Source organism: Cyprinus carpio, unplaced genomic scaffold, assembly GCF_018340385.1.
Source record: "Cyprinus carpio isolate SPL01 unplaced genomic scaffold, ASM1834038v1 S000006800, whole genome shotgun sequence".
NCBI lineage: Eukaryota > Metazoa > Chordata > Actinopteri > Cypriniformes > Cyprinidae > Cyprinus > Cyprinus carpio.
The window spans coordinates 193,306-215,245 of record NW_024879386.1 but is presented as its reverse complement, the minus strand read 5'-3'; the positions used below and the strand labels follow the sequence as shown (position 1 = coordinate 215,245).

The following is a 21,940-nucleotide window of genomic DNA, read 5'->3' as shown; positions in this document are numbered from 1 at the left end:
AACTTTTAGTAGTATCTATGCAAGATCAGTAATCTCATTGGAGGAATTTTATGCGAGTACTCTTTACTCAGAAAAAGTAAAGAAAGAAAGAAACTGAAATATATGTAGTCAATAATTTTTCTTTTTTTTTTTTTTTTTTGAAAACAACTGATTCCTCCTAACAGACTAGAGAGTGAGGATTGGGTTCCTGGGTGAATGGTATAAATGGGTGGAAGAAGAGCAGTAATGATCAGGTGAGGATCCACAGAACAGCCTCAATACTCTGTCTATGAATATTAATAAATGTGTGATGAGATGTCTGCATATCATAATATAATGTGAACATTAAATATTCAAATATTTTCGATTGAGATTATCTACACAATATATATATACACACACATACAAGTTTGAGTGTATTTAACATATTTCATATGTTTTACTGCGTATATATCTCTCTCTCTCTCTCTGTTCGTATGTGTATACATATTTTGCAGCTAGTTTGGATGACATGTTATCCTCTCCAAGTCTATAATGAAGTTTCTCTGAGTAAAGAATGGGAAATTTTGTGGTGAAAATTGAGAGAGTGACGTGACATACAGCCATAGTGACAGTGACCCATACTCAGAATTCGAGCTCTGCATTTAACCCATCCAAAGTGCACACACACAGCTGTGAACACACACCCGGAGCAGTGGGCACCCATTTATGCTGCAGTGCCTGGGGAGCAGTTGGGGATTCAGTGCCTTGCTCAAGGGCACCTAAGTCATGGTATTGCCAACCCGAGACTCGAACCCACAACCTTAGAGTCATACTCTCTAACCACTGGGCCACGACTTCCCCAAACAGAACATTGTTCTACAGAACATTTCACTTGTAGTGGTGTACTTGGGACAGAAGAGAAGAAAGTGTTTTTTTTTTCTTCCTCTGTTTGATTCAAATCACCTCATCTGCATAATCACAGATTTTATGTCTTCCCTTCTCTGTTTATGATCAGTATCTTAGAATTTGTTGATATTTTAGAATTTGACTTTCTTTTGATTGTTTAACTGATGCATAATTTGCCAATTTGGTGGTTCTTTTTAGGGCCGAATAACATTGGAGTTTGGTTCGGAATTTGGAACTTATTCAAAATTTGGGTTGGCAAAGGTCATTCAGACCAAGTTCTAATTTGATCTCCACTTTTTTCCGACAGGTTCTTCAGCTTGAAATTAAACATCAGCTGTTGAGCGCATACCAGCTTGAGTCCCAAGCTGTGCTGGAATGTTTTCACCAGACTCTTAAGACCATGTTGTGAACAATCTGTGAGCAAACAGGCCAAGACTGGGATGTAGGTTGCCGATGCTGGTGTTTACCGTACAGGAACCGCTAAGCTTTAGTCCTGCTGATCCGGTATTCTTTCAAACCACGTGTGGTCCCCTTAAAATGTTTAGAAAAAAATGTTGAAGGAAAATTCTTCACTTCCAGGTTTGAGAGCAATTGCACCATTCCTGAAAAACTGCTAAGAAAAACTTGATGATGACTCTAGCAATAATGGAGAAGAAAAAAAATATAGAATCAACAGAATATGTATTGCAGTGTCCAGGGAAATCATTCAGTTCTCATTTTACTACCAATCTCTGGTTTTCCGTTACAAGCCAGATTATTAGGATCTTATAAAGTTAAAGCATAGTTAAGTATAGGATGAATTGTGATCGTAAAAAGAAAACTTGTGGGCATTTAATTCCAGTCCACATTTAGAGAATGAATATTCAATATAAAATATATAGTTTCAATAAATGTTTAATTAATATGTTCAACAATTGATTACTATTATTCTACTGCATGGAACGCTGTTTATCCACTTTGGTTTTATAATATTTCCAAAAATTAAAAAAGAAAAGAAAGGGGCATTTAATTCCAGTCCACATTTAGAGAATGAATATTCAAGCTGTTTATCCACTTTGGTTTTATAATATTTCCATTTGTTGCATTAGAATAAAGTGTGTTGAAAACAAAAATTAAAAAAGTTACTTATTTGAGCTTTCATTTTCACCATTAGGTTCCCAAACCAGGTACCATATATAAAATACCATACAAAATACCATAATGTAAATCTCACTCTATTGTGGATAGAGTCTATCACAGGGGTGTCCAAACTCAGTCCTGGAGAGCCGGTGTCCTACAGAGTTTAGCTCCAACACACCTGAACAAGCTAATTAAGGTCTCCAGGATCACTAGAAAGTTAAAGACAAGTGAGTTTGATAAAGGTTGGAGCTAAACTCTGCAAGAACATAGAGCTGAGAACCAAAAATGGTGAGCTTACACAACCCTGTGCTACTTACTGCAATATCAGACAGTCCTGAATAAAATTTCACTTGTTGTGTCCTGTTTGATAAAACAGAACAATACCAATACATCGAAAAAGGCTACTTAAGTATATAAAGAAGGAGCAAGAGTACATTTATAATAATGTCAGCTAAGGTAAATAACTCACAATGATTAACCTTTTTAGTGTGCTCCGGCTCAGTGCAGTGGTCAGCACTTATCAGTGTCAAAATGTTTGAAATGGCCAATCAAATGTTACTGTTCAAAGAAGTCAAGCCCAAACAGAAAAATTATTCCAGCGCATTTTAATGCTAATGTGAGGTAAGATGTAAGCAGCTGAACATAACGAGGTGGAATACAGAAATATTTGCCAATTGTTTAAGATAGAAATGTTAAATAGTGTGGCCATCCATCTGGTTTTAAAATACCATGCCCGTCTACTAGCACAGCTTTGAGCCGGATGCTTATTTGTCCACCTTTTAAGATCATCACTATTTTAAACTCTACCCAATGGTATCTAATAAATAAATAAATGTAACAGACTAAGTTTAAGCTGCAGTGATGTAGTCTGCAGTTTAGACACAGTATTGTCATTATTGAATGTTTTTGCTACAAAATACTTCCAGAGTCTCAGCAGAATTTATCTCCAACCACCATTGAAGCAGCTGTGGCCTGATGGTTAGTGAGTTGGACTTGTAACCTGAAGGTCACAGGTTCGAGTCTTGGTGCTGGCAGGAGTTGTAGGTGGGGGGGAGTTAATGAACAGTGCTCTCTTCCATATATAGCTGGATATATAGCTGCCCACTGCTCCGGGGGTGTGTTCACTTCTCACTGCTGTGATTCAGAACACCAATTCTTAAAATGCATTACCAAACTTGGCAAATGTCATGACTTTTCATTCAGCATTTTTTTTTTTTTTCAGTGAAAAAACCTAAACCCTAAACCCTTGCAGCCTTCATTGGCGTCCACACTTTCATGACGCTAAACCCTTGCAGCCTTCATTGGCGTCCACACTTTCATGACGTAAGGCTGCTCTTTTGACGGGTAGAAGTCAGAGCTGGTCGCAGTGTGGGTTCAGCAGAAGTGCACATCAAGGGGAACATAGTGGCACCTTCTGAAAGCTAAAATGGCAAATGGGACAAACAAGTCACTGTCTTATTGACTTAACAGACACGCACAGATGGCAAAAATTCTAACAAAGCAACATATCAAGCTAAAAAGAAGTACAAATACTGAAACCACCAAAAATCAACAAATAAAACACTCAATCAAACATCAGCACTAAACATATGAAGACAGTCTGTCTAACTTCTGCCCTACTTTTCAAATCTTCATACAAGAGCAGTTTGTCATATTTAAACTGATTTTAGGTTTAATTTCGCTTTATTTACATTAATATGTCCCTGTGTGGAAAAAGCAGAGTAAAAATAATTCAAAATTCTATGTGCAGATCTGCATGACTAGATAAATTAGTATTCCAGTCAATTATTAGCACAAGAAAAGTTCTTTACGTGTGTTATATTTTATAAAATTTGCTCTGCTCAAAAGGACCCAGTGTGTTATATGCGGTGGTGCTGCAGACTGGATAGGCTCACATTGGAAAACGTCCAGGGCCACTTTTTAGTTCCACACCCTGCCCCTAATAATCCTCAAGGTAAAGTAGTGAAGGAATGCCATTTGTTAATCATATTTAACACTGCACAAAAATATCAGCTTATTTGTTTAAGTTAGTATTAAATAATGTTGTGTGGCCAAGCGGTGAGATATTTATTTCAGGAAGTTGCTTATAAGATTTTATTTTTAACATTAGAGACTATTGGACCTATTTAACTTTCATTCGACTGATAAGGTATATAAATTCCAGTATTTTGGAAGTCCTTCCCTTTATTCGCGACATTCTTTCCATACCAGCAGAACTATTGGCTACTGTTACCTTTAAACACAGTCTATCAAGTAAACGGATAGCCTACTTCCCCATCCCACATTTACAACACAATCAGCGGAAAGAGAGACCTGGAATAAAGTGAAACTACGGAGCCTTAAATGGACAGGATGGGAAATGTCAACGCTTTTGCGTTTGATATATATAAATTGCATTCGCTCTCAAAATATTTGCATTCTCCCGATAAACGTTGTGTCCGCTTGCAAAACCTCTGAGTTCTTTTTTCAGTTTTTTTAATTAATTTAAGGGGAACGCCTAAAATTATGAGTTTACAGGCGATAAACTAGAAGGCAGCCAAATTGTTTTGTTTACACAATAGGCTTGGTATTTCACAACATCCGCACAGATATAACAGACACACCCTAAAGCAGATTAGTTCTGGCGTTCAAGGCAGTACTGAAGGGGGCTCAGTCACTGCAGTGATCGCGCACCGTTACCTCTTAAACCTCGAAAAAGTAATTTAGGAAAGGCCTGGGAAATGAAGACATCATATTGGCTGCAGTTGCTGTTTGTCCTTCTCAAATCCTAGAAACACATTCAGTTGATGTCGCCGAATCTTTTTCCAGATTATAATTTGTTTTGGGATCGTACCACGTGACAAGCAACCGCAAAGAACGGGGACATCGAGAGAGTTTTTAAATACTTCTAAATTCTCTTCTTAGTGCACAAGACTGCACGTAAGTTTTAATACCTCATTGATTACAGTTATTTTGTAAAACAGCGAGATTGTGAAGCGTATCAGAGTAGCTATGCCTTGTTTTTATTCCGGAGCGTTAAACTAGATTAGATAACTTTTGAAGTTCACGGATGGGAAACATGAAGTTTATTGAAAAGCGTCACTGCACACGAATAATACTTCTGAACGTTTCCCCCTCTCTATTGTCTCTGATTTATTTTAGGCTGTTGATTTCTGGTTGTGCGAAATCGAAAGTATTTTTCTTTTAATCATACCGTTATATTTAGACAGATGATGAACCCCAACATATAATTAATGTGGTCTCTCATGTTATGTGGGTTTTTTTTTTTTCTTTGTCAAAGAAACGTGTAACAAAAATCAGATGTGACTAAGTAAAATATTCCAGTTCACATGGTAGCCTAATTCATTAGATATTCCATATAGTCATAAAAAAATAAAAAATAGAGCTTTAAGTAATGATCAAATGACAAATGTGTAGTGTTAAAATGAAAGCCAGTTAATTAAAAAGGACTGTAAAAAAAAATTTTATCCGAAGTAATAAAAGGTTGAACAAATATGAGTGTAAATAATGTAAACTGGCAATAGAGAAAAGTAATAAATGTGTTAAAATGAAAGCCAGACAAATAATCTTAACATAAATATAAAAACAATTAAAAAAAATATGTGTAGTGTTAAAATGAAAGCCAGTTAATTAATCTTAATTGATTTATTTTACGAGTTTAATTACATAGATTGTGGACATGAATGTAAACACGAGTAATGACAGTTGAAACAGAATAAGTAAATTTAAAAAGTTTTTAATGCAGTGCTGTCATGTTTGTTCCCACAATATTTGTATTAATATTTTTATTTTGTGTCATGTTTGGTGTCATGTTTGTTCCCACAATATTTGTATTAATATTTTTATTTTGTGAGGAGATGCAGGCATTTCTGTTAATCTGTTGAAAAGAAATATAGCAAATACAATACATTGCAAAATCACAATATATCTGCTCTATTTATTTATTTAAATAGCCTGTTTGTTGCCGATACTGAGAAGCTGATTGTCATCACTGACACCATTGCTGATGTTTACATTTCCAGTTTATCTGCAGTATGTCAGAGAAGCAAGAAAAGGACTTTCTGTCTGAGATGAGTCTCTCAGAGAAACAGAGGTAAGTAAAGTGACATCGAAAGAGAAGAGTTTTCAGCTGTCACTTGAAAATTGTCAGGGATTCAGCATTCAGGATAGGATGGAATAGAATAGTGACTGAGAAAGTTCTGGTTAGACTGATCCATGTATTTCAAGCCAGCACGTCTTTCATGTCTCTCGTATTGTATTTCAAGCTGGCGCTTTTTTGTATCTCTTGTATTACAGCAAGGACTCGCTCTCTCATTTCACATCGTCTCTCGTGACATCTTGCATCCCAGTTGTATTGAAAATGAAACAACTGGCTGGATGTCCATCAGTGTGCACATTTTGTGCACAGTAAACTTAAATAATGTGGAATTTTATTACTTAGAACATACAAATATGCCTGGCAAACAGGGCTTGACAATGGCACATGTAAAGTGCTTCCATCATGAATGTAGATGTTTTGGAACTACAGGTGCATCTCAAAAAATTTGAATATCATGGAAAAGTGCTTTATTTTTTGTAATTATTTTAAAAAAGCAAACTTTCTTATATTCTCGATTCATTGCACACAAACTGAAATATTTCAAGAGTTTATTGTTTTAATTCTGATGGTTATGACTTACAGATTGGGAAAATTAATTATTATTATTTTTTAAGATAAATCAAAAAAAGATTTACAAAACAGAAATGTTCAAGATCTCCAAAGCAGGTTAAAATATGCACTCAATACTTGATTGTGGCTCCTTTTGCACAAATTACTGCTTCAGTGCTCCGTGGCATGGAGTCGATCAGCCTGTGGCTCTGCTGAGGCGTTATTGAAGCACAGGTTGCTTTGATAGTGGCCTTCAGATCCTCTGTATTATTTGTCAGATCTTCCTCTTCACAATACCCCATAGATTCTCTGTGAGGTTCGGGTCAGGTGAGTTGGCTGGCCAATCAAGCACAGTAATATCATGGTCATCAAACCACTTGGAAGTGGTTTTGGCAGTGTGGGCAGATGCTAAAGTCCTGTTGCAAAATGAAATTATCATCTTTATAAAGCTTGTCAGCAGATGGAAGCATAAAGTACTTCAAAATCTCCTGGTAGATGGCTGCATTGACTTTGGACTTGATAAAACACATTGGACCGACACCAGCAGATGTCACTGCACCCAAATCATCACTGACTTCAGGAACCTTCACACTGGACTTCAAGCAGCTTGGACAGCGAGGTGTCAATTGCGCATAGACACCTCGCGTGCATTGACAATTCGTGCCGGCGCGCAAGTGCGCGTCACTGTATGATAAGCCATGGCACAAAAAAGGATGTATCCCTCTGGTGCCGAAAAGAGAACAAAGAAAAAAGGACAGAGGAGGAGAAAAAAGAGCAAGTTAAAGGTATGTTTGCATGATTATTTACAGTATGTTTTGTGCAGCAGCAGCACAATTGTGCTCACGTCACTTGAGGTAGCAGCTAGTCATGACTCATGATCTTATATATAAGCCATCACCCCAGAGCTAACGTTAAATCCCCGCCATCAACAGTGAAATGTCTCGCATTATTAATATACATTTATCTAGGTGTATTTCACGTATTGATTATAGATATCAGTTTAAGTGGGAACTTAACCTTCTAAGTGAAAGGGATGCCATATTTCTTTATTTATTTATTTATTTGTATTTATTAAATATGGTGGCGAGTGATGTAGCAGTGCTATCCTCATATTTATAGGCTGCAGTAGATCAACATGTTAAGTTTTCACCATACTGCAATCATGCCTCATTTGCCAATAGAATATGAATTGTTAGGTGTGGTCACTGGTGTTACATCTGCACCCACTGCTATAGATTTCCCATCCACTCCCTCAACAAGCTCCAGCTATCAAGATAGATCAAACAGCTCCTCCAGTTGACCCAGTTGAATGGTCAGAATTCCTGTCAGACTCAGAAAGGGACTGATCTGGTAAGAAGAGGGCCAGTGCCAATAAGTGACACCTTCACCTTCCCCAAGAAATCAGATGGACGAAGCTTTCACTACCACTATACATACAGACAGTTAGTTAATGGGGAAAAAATCAAGCGAAGCTGGTTAATTTATTTTTAAAAAATGATGCGGGTTTACTGCTTCTGTTGCAAAATTATTCTCGAGAAAAGTCCACAAAACTGTCAACAGAGGGACAGCGTGATTGGGTAAATGTGGGAGCTTTGCTGAAACAGCATGAGAATAGTCCAGATCATTGCAATAATATGGTGAAGTGGAAAGACTTTGCCCTCCATCTTTCTAAGCAGAAGACTATTGATGCAACAGAAATGGCCCTTTTGGAGGCAGAAAAAAATCGTTGGAGAGATGTTCTCATCCGTTTTATTAGTATCATTCAGTCTTTGGCAGAGAGGAATCTTGCACTCAGGGGGTCTGTCGATACTTTGTGCATCAGGCCAACAATGGGAACTTCCTTAAAGAGGTGGAACTGATAGCAAAAATTTGACCCAGTGTTAAAAGACCACATCAGACGAATTGATAGTGGGATACAGCACAACACGGTACCTAGGTAAGACTATCCAGAATGAGGTGATAGAGTGTGTCAGTGACAAAAATAATTGAGGTAATGGTGGGCAGAAATCAAGGACTGCAAATATTATTCAATTATTTTAGACTGGTACACCTGATGTTAGTCACCAAGAACAAATGTCTGTTGTGGTGCGCACAGTCACTCTGGGCAAAACACCAGAAATAAAAGAGCACTTTTTAGGATTTCTGATAGCTCCAGAATCCACTGGCCTGGGTTTGTCCAGTCTAATTCTTAACAGGCTTGAGGAATTGAACATCCCTTTTCAGAATTGTCGGGGGCAGTCCTATGACAATGGGGCTAATATGAAGGGAAAAAACAAAGGTGTGCAGGCTAGGCTATTGGTTAAAAATCCAAGAGCTTTTTATGTGCCTTGCAGTTCTCATACCCTAAATCTGACAGTTTCAGATGCGGCTAAAGCATCAACGGATGCTTCTTGTTTTTTTGGAAATGTGGGGAAGGTGTTACAATTTGTTCGCTGGGTCCACTCAAAAGTGGGCCATCTTACGGAAGTTTGTTGACCTCAACCCTCAAGTCCTGGAGTGAGACGCGCTGGGGAAAGCCGGATAAAAAGCATTGAAGCTTTGCGCTACCAGTCAGAGAAGGTGAGGGAAGCCCTGCTAGAAGTTAGAAATAAAGCGACTGACCCTGTAGTGGCTGTTGAAGCAATAGGTTAATTAGATTTCAGATTGTTGTGTTGTCTGGTGTGGTGACATTTTGTCTAAAATTAACATCACTAGCAAGCTTTCTACAGTCAACCAACATGCCAGCTTGATGTAGCTGTTAACCTTGTACAAAAGAACATGGCGAACTCATCAGTTACCAAAAACAGGCTTCTGTGATGCACAGACATCTGCAAAAGAAATTTGGTGAGCAGATGAACACAGAAGCAGTGCTGAAAGAAAAAAGCGATTGCATTCTACAAAAAGGCACTTTGTCCTATGAGGCTGCAGATGAGCCGATAGTGGATGCTATGAAGAGGCTTGAAGTGTCCTTTTTTACTGCTGTAGTGGACTGTAGCATTCAGTCGTTGAGGATAGATTTAAGTCTCTAAGTGAGGTTAAAGAAAACTTTGGAGTGCTGCTCAATTTTAGAGAGCTAGATCGAAAGGGTCCGGAGGGGAACAATGTGAGCTTCTTGGGGAAAAACTCTCTTGTGGAGAGGAGGCTGTATTGAGCGCACTGGCTGTAAAGATTGAGAGTCTTCGCTGAACTTCCCCAAACTATGGATGACCGCCCTTGAGCTTCTCACATACCTCTCACAAAATGAGATGTGTAAGCTTTACCCAAATCTTTGGGTAGCTCCTCAGGATAGCCTGCACCTATGCATGTGACAGTTGCCTCAGCAGAGAGGACTTTTCCAAGCTCAAATTGATTGAAAACATACTTGAGATCATTCAATGGCCCAGGAAAGACTAATGTGACTTGCAGTTATTAGTATTAATAACAAGTTGGCCAAGCAATACCATACAATGATGTCACCAGTGACTTTTGCCTCCAGAAAAGCTAGAGACGATGTGAACGATTTGAGGTCCATTGTTGTACAATTGTCATTGTTGAACCCTTGCTGTTCTTATGTTTGATTCATCATCATTATTTATCTATTTTTTTTTAAACAATCTATTTTTGATTATATTAATGTTTGTCTATTTTGGTTTATTTAAAAGATTTGCACATTTAATGCACATTTGCATTTGCACATTTGCAAATTATTTATCTCATGTTTTGTGACAGTTTGTATTCAAGAAGTTTAAGAGTATTTTATTTAAGTATCGATTTTTTTATTATTTATTTTGTATTAATATATAACATCACTGTATCTCATTTCATAATGTAACATTATAGCGTTGACATTTGTGTCAATAATCTTCAAGCACAGGTGACTTCACGTGGTGGGAGGGGGCCCCCCCTAAATCAAATTTTGCTTAGGCCCCTAAGAGGCTCGGGCCGGCACTGGCAAGAGTCCAGTTTTCTTTTTTCTCCTTAACCCAGGTGAGATGCTTCTGACGTTTTTTTTCTGGTTCCGGAGTGCTACGTTCTAGGAATGTGACAGCTCTAGCTCTTTTCCTGAAGACATCTGAGTGTGGTGACTCTGATGTGCTGACTCCAGCTTCAGGTCCACTCCTTGTGAAGATGCTCCCAAGTTCTTGAATCGGCTTTTTTCTGAAAATATTTCCAAGGCTTTGGTCATCCCTGCTGCTTGCGCACCTTTTCCTACCACACCTTTTCCTTCCAGTCAAACTTTCTATGAGTATATTTTGATACAGCACTCTGTGAACAGCCAGACCTTTCAGCAATGACCTTCTGTGGCTTACCCTCTTTGTGGAGGGTGTCGATGAGCGTCATCTGGACAACTGTCAAGTAGTCTATCCCATAATTGTGGTGGGATGTTTTAAACATAATATTCTATTTTTTTCCCCCTAAGCTGTAAGTTGTAACCATCAGAATTAAAACAAACAACAACAACAAAAAAAACCTCTTCAAATATTTCAGTTTGTGTGCAATGAATCTAGAATATAAGAAAGTTTGCTTTCTAAATTACAAAAAATAAAGACCTTTTCCATGATATTCTAATTTTTTGAGATGCACCTTTATAAATAAATCATTTTAACAACACACTTCACAGAATGCTGTAACAACAGTAATTAGAAAAAATGACAATTGGAACACAATCTCAGCCTCAGATGTCATGCCCATGGACTGTTGGCTGAACGTCTGATGGATGTGTTTTATGGTGAATTGGATATTGTGCAGTGTGAGCAGCGCTTTACTTGACTGTTTACCAGTTTAGATTCCAATGTAGCTGACCTGATCAGTTTTTGGGAAGAAATCTCAGACATATAGATAAGATTTTTGAATTTAACTAAACTCTTCAACTGAGACAAAGGAACCTTCTGTAGTAAAGCTTTATCTCTCTCTCTCTCTCTCTCTCTCTATCTCTCCCACTCTCTCTCTGTTCTTTGTATCATTAGTGTAAGAACAGGCTCAGATGTGTCCAGCTCTGTGTCTGTGAAGAATGACCAGTCAAAAGATGAACCTCCGGATTTAAGTGAGGAAAAACCATCATGTACCGAAAGGTATTTTACATTAAAGGACTGCATTAGCTTATTTCTTCACTGTAGCAAATGTGGTAGAACTTGACTGAATAAATTCAGTTTAATTTACTTTACACTGTTCCTACATATTACATACACAATAGTACAACTAAATGTCGTCTGGTGAGTTTCAGTCACAAAAAACAAACAAACAAAAAAAACAACAATTACAATGAATAGCAACCAATACAATAAATAACAAACAGCAGCAGGGTGCAACAAAGAGGGTAAATTATGTCATTATTTCATTAGCTGGAGGGTGTAAGTGCAAGGGGTGTAACTAATGGATGTCTCAGCGCTCTGAAAAAAGCTGTTTCTCAGTCTGTACACAGTCTGTACCCTCCGTCCCATGAGGACAGGGGGTTAAAAAGTTCTGCCCCATTTTGTTCCAGCCATGGATTCTGGTTATTAGGAAAACTCTGTGTTGGATTTCAGTGGGCAAGACTGAAGAGATGCAAAATAGGCCAAGACAGACGATGTGTATTTGTCCTCTATAATCCACATTCTCGTCTTTAGTCGGAGCTAAGCCTCCCCAGTCAGTGCATTCAAAGCAGTCCTGAAGTGGCGAAGAAGCCTCACTTAAGGAAATAGTGTCTGTATACCTTTACTGAACTCAGTCCTGGGAGTGTGGGTGTGGGGGTCATAAAACTTCACCATTGAAAAACTCCAGGCAACCAAACATAAAATACATCCATCTATAGTTATGAGAAGGACAAAATCACGGACTATACTAGATTTAATCACATGCAATATTTTTCCTAATAAAACTAAACATATATCCTGTAGTATTTAATGACTTTCGTTCTGGTCTTTGTGTCATCAGTGTAAGATTTAGACTACACAGTTTTCAGCTCTGTGTCTTTGAAGAGTGACAGTTCGTTTTATATTACATTGCTTTGTTTAGCAATTGTTTCACTTAGGTTTATGTGATAACTTGACGGGATAAAAGCAGGAAATCACAGAATGAGATGTCTGTTGAGTGGATTTACTCTTTATTTGAGATCAGTCTTTTCAACAATATAATTTACACAAGAAGCCACTAGGGGGCATAAAATTCACCATGGAAAGACAGAACACTATGGTATTATTATCCTGCCATGATTCAAAAATGAAAATAAAGTTCTGAAAGGTTGAAACTAAGTGTTCGAAAGCTCAAAATCTTACAAAAAAAAGGTTTGCAAGATCGAAAAATAAGATTTGCAAGCTTGCAAAATGTAAAAAATAAAAATATTCTCTGCAAACATTTGTTTTTTTGAGATTTCCTTCTTCAGGACTGCAACATTTTTTTTTACGATGTTGCGCAAAGAATTTTTCAGATTTTCAAATTTGTCATGTGTTCTCCACTGTATTAGTTTGTTTTCCAGGTTTGAAACCTTGTAAATGGTGATCTGAAAACTGGGAATGCGAATGTGTGAAAAAAAAGTTTTGAAACTCTGAAAACAGAGTTTTGCAGGCTTGCAAAGTTGGTAAAAAAAATAAAATCTCTGCAAAACATAATTTTGTTTTGAGTTTCCTTCTTCAGAAGTGCAACACTCTTTTTTTACGGTGTTGTGCAATCATTTTTCAGAGTTTCGAATTTGTCACTGTTCTCCCAGTGTACCGTTTGTTTTCCCAGATTTGAAACCTTGTAAATGGTGATCTGAAAACTGATGTGCGAATAGGTGAAAAAAGTTTTGAAAACTCTGAAAACTGAGGTTCGAAAGGGCGAAAACTTATACATTACATTACATTTGCACTCCTATTGCAGACTATTTTTTCAGAGCCGAGTTTACAACACCGACTTTGCGGAGATACGCCCACACAGTGCGAGAGTTTGCGACTCACGTGATTTGTGGCAGCGTTGTCACACAGCTCCGCTCTGAAACTCTGAAACTCAGACTGAGCGAAAATTAAGCTTCGCAAACTAGCAAATAAAAAAAAAGCCTGGAGGGAGGGCCTTCTGCTCTTGGCCAATGTTTTGCTGTCTGCTGACGTACAGTCCAATCACAAGTCGTATTTACTGGAAGGTGGGATTGACCGACTGCTCCGCCAATGACGAAAGCGCACAGGATACGCAAAACAGAGGAGGATGCACGGATCTCTGGCCACAAGGCGGTCCCGTCTAGAGCTGCAAGAAGAACCGCGTCCATGGCTGGATAGCGTCCGGTCCAGTCCAAAAATAAGGCTACCGACTTGTCGCGGGAATTCACTATACAATTGCCAGTAGCCGCTGAGTTTACCACTGATAGGCCTGCGGTGCATCAATATACACACTCACCTCACGCAGCGAACGACTCACTTTCCGCAGCCGGAGACTCACTTTCAGCTCACTTCTTCTGAAAATGCCATTTATTATGTATTATTACATTTTTTTTTGCCTCTCTCTGCCCACATACTGTATTTGGATGCAGCTAAATTCTAAAAAAAAACTGTTTTCATTTATATATTTTTACTATTTCTGTTGTCAGACAATAAATATGAAATAGTGACCAGCTCTCCCTTCCAAAACATTAATCTGCACAAAAATCCTGATAATCGAGCCGTCGTCTGATGAAATCAAATACACATACAGTAAGATAAAAACAACAACTGTGCTGTGATTTCGGCTACACTTGCATGTAAAATTAGAGAAGCAACATCATATGCATCTCTGTGCATCTGAACACAGCAGACGCACAGAGAGAGAAAGCAAAGACCTCGCGCAGCAATAACGGCAAGTCTCAGAAACTAAATAGGCCTAAGGTTTGGGCAAACCCTAAAGATTTGTCGCTAGGTGCTTTTTTGAAGAAGAAAAAAAACTTGCTAAAGGGGTCTGCAAAGGTGCTAAGTTGGCAACACTGTACATCTCCAGGCCATGGTTCAAACAGAAAGTGTGTATATTGATGCACCGCCGGCCTATCAGTGGTAAACTCAGTGGCTACTGGCAATTGTATAGTGAATTCCCACGACAAGTCGGTAGCCTTATTTTTGGACCGGACCCGGACGCTATCCAGCCATGGACGCGGTTCTTCTTGCAGCTCTAGACGGGACCGCCTTGTGGCCAGAGATCCGTGCATCCTCCTCTGTTTGCGTATCCTGTGCGCTTTCGTCATTGGCGGAGCAGTCGGTCAATCCCACCTTCCAGTAAATACGACTTGTGATTGGACTGTACGTCAGCAGACAACAAAGCATTGGCCAAGAGCAGAAGGCCCTCCCTCCAGGCTTTTTTTTTTAAGTTGCGAGTTTGCGAAGCTTCATTTTCGCTCAGTCTGAGTGTTTCAGAGTTTCAGAGCGGAGCTGCGTGACAACGCTGCCACAAATCACGTGAGTCGCAAACTCGCAACTGTGTGGGCGTATCTCCGCAAAGTCGGTGTTGTAAAACTCGGCTCTGAAAAAAAAAATCTGCAATAGGAGTGCAAATGTACTGTAATGTAATAAGTTTCGCCCTGAGAACACTGACAAATTTGAAAATCTGAAAAATTTCTTTGCGCAACATCGTAAAAAAAAATGTTGCAGTCCTGAAGAAGGAAATCTCAAAAACAACATAATGTTTGCAGAGATATTTTTATTTTTTTTACATTTTGCAAGCTTGCAAATCTTATTTTTTTGATCTTGCAAAAACTTTTTTTTTTGTAAGATTTTGAGCTTTCGAACACTTAGTTTCAACCTTTCAGAACTTTATTTTTCAGTTTTGAATCATGGCAGGATAATAATCCCATACAGATCAGGCAACCAAACACATAAATAATACTGTCTATAGTAGTGAGAAAGGGAAATCTACAGCTATACTGAATTGTATTGAATGAAATCTCTCCAAATGAGGCTGAAGTATTTTTTTTCTTTGGTTTGTGTTAGTGAAAGATCAAGCTCTGTGTCTGTTAAAAGTGACCGGTCATGTGAGGTTCCACCAGACTTAAGTGAGGAAAACACCATCTTCCAAAAAGGTATTTCATATGTTTTATGTTATATTGCTCTGTTTGCTAAATTTCTCAGTTGTTTTTTATGTGATGGAAGCTTCTTTCCAATAATATATTTACACAGGCAACCACTAGGGGCTCATGAGCATTTTCTCTGTCAGAATGAACAGTAGTTAGTTAGTGTTTGTTGTGCTGGATAGTATCTTCAGTAGTGAAGAACTGCATATACTAGAAGATATTGTACGTGTTTCTCTAAAAACATAGACGAAAATAGGTTGAAAATTCTAAATCAAATTCTGGAATTCAAATTCAAATTCAAGTCTGGAAAAAAAAATCAATGTGTTGAAACATTTAAAACAAACTATTTTAATAAAAGTGTACATTGAATGATACATTAAATATAGACTTTGAATAGTAATTTTAAAGATGAGAATCAATAATTAATTAACAATAGGTTCAATTCTAATCTAATGTTCATTAAAAGAAATGCTTGAGATGTATTGTATTTTATTGATATTCTGTTGTTGCTGCATTGGAAACATGGTTTTACCATATTCTGCTGATTAGGGTTAGCTCAATACCAAAAATTTGGCTTCATAGCAGTTGCCATAAAGACCCTAACCCAGTCAGATGTGCCGTGAAAAAAATTATCCAGACTTCATATCTCTATTATAATCCGTTATTGTTATTTTAAATCAGAGGGTTTTACAAAATATTTAACCAATGATCAGCGAAACCTCATCACTTCATCCGCCTCCTCATGACGCGCCGTGAACAACCCGGGGGAGACAGATCTCCGCTTAAGGGCTGACAAATAACTGGTTTTTTGCTACAGCATTTCTTTACCTGTAAAGGCTAATGTTTTGTGTGTTTCAAGACCGTAGACGTATGTTTTTTGCTATCTAGCCAATATATTTTTGTACGTTTCAAAATATCCTGTGCATAAAAGCTTAATCATTTATATCATGATTTTAGCCAAGTGTATTAACAAGAAAAACTAAGCGCCTTATATCAATGATAACATTATATAACCTGTAAAAGTTGATGAAAGCGTGTAATGCGATGCACTTGCCCCAGATGCGGCCAAAACACAGATCTCCTCATTCGCTACCAAAAACCTTAACTCCATTTGAGCTTGTTTTTCATATAGACTAGTGTTAAGTGCACGTTCCATGAAACTGTTTTATTTGTCAACACCCATCGATATCATATTGTGTGTATTTGGTTGCTTAAACTCAACAAACTACGAAAAATAATTATTATATAATACTCGCGAGGCGGCTTTATACGCGCGAACTTTGGATGTGACTAGGGCACAAAACAGCCTTTGGAGCACGCGAGCCCCAATTTATTAAAATTATTAAAAAGTAGTGCAAATTATACATTTTTGTCACAATGCAACAATGACCCGATTAGTCAAGTGACAGTTCTGTCCCGAGATGCGAGTGAAAGTCTGTCGCAGCATGCAGCAGGTCGCTGTAGTGCAGACAAGATCCGCTGATGAGAAGCGCACTCTGAGAGAGTTTATGGATTCGAAGGCTGGTTTTGAATTATTGATTTAATAATATAAATAAAATAAAAATACCACAACTTTTTTTTTTTTTGGGTTATTTTTTTTTAAGTCTGGAAATTGCTGTTTAACATTGCATGGCATTTCCGGGTTATTCATGACCTTACAGAACTGGTCCACCAATGTGATCTGGTCCACCAATGTGATTGAGCAGTTCATATGTGTTTTTGAAAAATCTCTCTTTTGCAGTTTATAACGTAGCTATCCTTAAATGAAAACAATCTGCAAAGTTGTTAATCAAAAAAGTGCAATGATAAATAAAGATATTGTCTCTCAAAAGCGAGAGTCGACTCAGAGTCGCCTTTACGAGTCGTTACATTTTCAAATCTTTTGTCTGTGCTAACGTGACTAAACTGATTAAACAATACAGTTTGTAAACCAAAATATGTCTACTGTAATGTTTGAAGAACGACAGACAAAAGACGCTTGGTCTTAACTATTAATCAGAACGCAGAACAGTTGTATCACAGGAGCACCAGCCGAAATCACTCATCTCTCCCGCATTAACCCTGTAACTGCCAGTGCAGAACAATAAACAGCAATTTCACAATTATTATAAAGTCTGTGTGCTACACTACATTCTTTATTATTAAACAAAGTAATTAGAACAACGTCAGTCTACAAATAATCGACATATTCTTACGTTCACTGCAAATTTTTAGAACTACTTAAGTAAGACAGTAATATTGTGCTTTACCCTGGAAACCTAAAGCTGCACTAGGTATACATCACATATTGGCACAAAAAAAAATTATATTTTGAGCACTCAATTGAAAATGTACACCTAACGTATCAATCGTACTACTTACAGGTCGTGGTTCAGAGAGCTTGTTAGTCCAAATTAAGAAGATTAGAAGCCAACGAACATAAAAGCCCAGATTAGAGAAGCAGTTCTTGATAAAATGACAAGCACACAACAAAAGGCTCAAATTTTATTTCTGTGGTATCCTTGAACACCGCGTCTTCTCAACATGATGTAAACCGCACTAATAGCAAAAGTGTTTGTGGGCAGATCAGACTCTGTTCGTATTTCGCGGGCAGGCGGGGATTATGCAAATGTGTACCCAGTGACGTATACCGGTAACAGGCAAAAGAGTTGAAAATATAACGACTCGTTCAGCGATTCAGAAATCGACTCTCTCTTTTGAGAGACAATATCTTTATTATCATGCACTTTTTTGATTAACAACTTTGCAGATTGTTTTCATTTAAGGATAGCTACGTTATAAACTGCAAAGAGAGAGATTTTTCAAAAACCCATCTGACCTGCTCTTTAATCCAGTTAGTCACGTTAGCACTCGGATAACCTATCCAACTAGTGTTCACAGTTTAGCAGCTAAACTTTAGCTGTGGGCACGATTCGCTTGCATAAGTGTTTTTGTATTTTGTCATTATAAGAACGGATTGACTATATTATTGTTTTATGTAAAGGTGCTTTGTCAATGGTAGCACTGGCTAACTGGCTCAAGGACTCATCTCTGTGCCAATCACAACAGGTTTGGCCAGCTGACCAATCAGAGCAGAGTAGGCTTGAGGAAGGAAGGGGCTTGCTCCGAACTTGCTTGAAACGAATCATTTCCTAATCATTGGCAAATGACTCTAATATTAAATGTATATTCTGAGAAAATTACAATGTTTTCTGACCTTAGATGCATTAAAACCTGATGTAGGGGACTCCAATACAATATTGGGACACTTTAAAATACCATATGACCTGCTCTTTAAACGGGTCCACCAATGTGTTTGCGCGAATGCTCCGTTACCTCTCCCTTCTGTAATCACATGCCGGATCCGTTACCCCGCTTTGTTCTGGGACCTCGCAATTTACAAATTAAGCACTGACTACTAGTACATAAAAATTAAGTACTAGTCACTAGTGAAATATACACTAGTCAAAACTGAATAGTTGTTATCTCAATGACGGATCCCCATAGAAGGCAATAGCAAAACTTTTCAATTTGTTACTAGTAACAATATAAAAGTTACTAGTCACTATTGAATTAAGTACTAGTATCTAATGAATAAGTACTAGCACCTAATAAATAAGCAATAGTATATAATGAATAAGTACATGTATCTAATGGAATGTAATAAATGAATACTAGTACTTAATAAAATACGTACTAGTATCTAATGAATAAGTACTAGCACCTAATAAATAAGCAATAGTATATAATGAATAAGTACAAACTTTTAAAAAGACACTAGTAGCTAAAGAATAAGCACTAGTATCTAAAAAAATAAACACTAGTAGTTACTAGTACTAGTATCTAAAAATAAGTACTAGAATCATGAAAAAAGATACTAGTATGGCTTATAGATTAAATGTAACAATGGCTTTCCATAGCTACCCTGAATTTTCTTAAATTAAATCTCTCCAAAAGAGACTTAAGTTTTTATTTTATTTATTTATTTAGTTTTTCCCTCTGGTTTGTGTTAGTGAAAGGTCAGGCTCACGTTTTTCCAGCTCTGTGTCTGTTAAGAGTGACAAGTCATGCGATCCTCCAATAAATGTATGTGAGGAAACACCATCTACCGGTATTTCATGTGTTTTACATTATATTTCGCTGTTAACTAATTTCTCCACTAAGGTTTATGTGATAACTTGACTGGATGAAGCAGGAAATCACAGAATGAGATTGTTGAGTGGATTTACTCTTTAATGAGATCAGTCTTTTCAACAATACAATTACACAGGAAGCCACTAGGGGGCATAAAATTCACCATGGAAAGACAGAACAGGCAACCAAACATAAATAATACTGTCTATAGTAGTGAGAAAGTGAAATCTACAGCTATACTGAATTGTATTAAATGAAATCTCTCCAAATGAGACTGAAGTATTTTTTTCTTTGGTTTGTGCTTTTGTGTTATTGGTTTTCTTTGGCCTCCACTTCAGGAAATAGTGTCTGTATACCTTTACTGAACTTAGTCTGGAGCTGTTGGTAGGATAAAAACTTCACCATTGAAAAACTCCAGGCAACCAAACATAAATACATCCATCTATAGTTATGAGAAGGACAAAATCACGACTATACTAGATTTAATCCCATGCAATATTTTTTCTAATAAAAACTAACATATATCCTGTAGTATTTTTTACTTTCTTTCTGTTCTTTGTGTCATCAGTGTACGATTAGACTCACATGTTTTCAGCTCTGAGTCTTTGAAGAGTGACAGTTCGTTTATATTACATTGCTTTGTTAGCAATTTTTTTCACTTAGGTTTATGTGATAACTTGACTGGATGGATAAAGCAGGAAATCACAGAATGAGATGTCTGTTGAGTGGATTTTGTACTCTTTAGTGAGATGAGACTTTTCAACAATACAATTACACAGGAAGCCACTAGGGGGCATAAATTCACCATGGAAAGACAGAACCAGGCAACCAAACATAAATAATACTGTCTATAGTAGTGAGAAAGTGAAAATCTACAGCTATACTGAATTGTATTAAATGAAATCTCTCCAAATGAGACTGAAGTATTTTTTTTTTTCTTTGGTTTGTGTTAGTGAAAGATCAAGCTCTGTGTCTGTTAAAAGTGACCGGTCATGTGAGGTTCCACCAGACTTAAGTGAGGAAACACCATCTTCTAAAAGGTATTTCATATGTTTTACGTTATATTGCTCAATTTGCTAATGTCTCAGTTGTTTTTTTTTTTTTATGTGATGGAAGCTTCTTTCCAATAATATATTTACACAGGCAGCCACTAGGGAGCTCATGAGCATTTCCTCTGTCAGAATGAACAGTAGTTAGTGTGTTTGTTGTGCTGGATAGTATCTTCAGTAGTGAGAAAGAACTGCATATACTAGAAGATATTGTACGTGTTTCTCTAAAAACATAGACAAAAATAGGTTGAAAATTCTAAATCAAATTCTGGAATTCAAATTCAAATTCAAGTCTGGAAAAAAAAACAATGTGTTGAAACATTTAAAACAAATATTTTAGTAAAAGAGGAAAATCAACACGAGCACTTTCTCAAATTGATTTAAAGTGTACACTGAATGATACATTAAATATAGACTTTGAATAGTAATTTTAAAGATGAGAATCAATAATTAATTAACAATAGGTTCAATTCTAATCTAATGTTCATTAAAAGAAATGCTTGAGATGTATTGTATTTTATTGAGATTCTGTTGTTGCTGCATTGGAAACATGGTTTTTACGCTATTCTGCTGATTAGGGTTAGCTAAATACCAAAAATTTGGCTTCATTATGATCCAGCAAATATGAAATTGGTACCTTAGGTGGCAAATAAGTGGATTAATGAATTAATGAAAATGCATGGCGTGAAATTCTGCAGTAATAAATATGTTGCTTGTTTTCAATCATAAATATATAAAAACAACATAAACAGCACTTCCTAGTGCTGCACACTCATAAAATGTGATACAATTAAAATCACATTTTTTATTATCAAACTATTATTCAATTACTATCATTGAAATATACAAGAAGTGCAATCTTACAAAAAAAGTAACACATTTCATAGAAGCGGCAGATCTATTAGTTTGCATTACATTCCAAGTTGTAATGCACAGATCTACACAATATCAGTTTTTTTTCCCTGTCCATTGCTGTGATTATCACTGTCAATCATTGCAGTTTTAGATTTAATCCCATATTTAAATTAGTTTGTCAATTCAGAAACCTTGAAATGTGCAGATAGCAGCATGACACACATTTATATTATATACAAAAGCAAGCAAAGAGTGCTCCCATTATAATCAATGAAGCTCAGCGCTGCAACTTTACTGACAGAGTCCTAAAAACTCCCATTTTAATCAATGAAGCCAACAACACTGCAC

General features: G+C 37.1%; 1 long non-coding RNA gene across 1 annotated transcript; it reads left to right on the top strand.

Moving 5' to 3' along the window:
* The first annotated feature begins 4,561 nt into the window (after positions 1–4,561).
* LOC109110886 lies at positions 4,562–11,662 on the top strand. The gene is made up of 3 exons (XR_006159943.1): positions 4,562–4,905; positions 6,009–6,079; positions 11,560–11,662. It is a non-coding gene; the product is annotated as an uncharacterized LOC109110886 (long non-coding RNA).
* Positions 11,663–21,940: the final 10,278 nt, after the last annotated feature.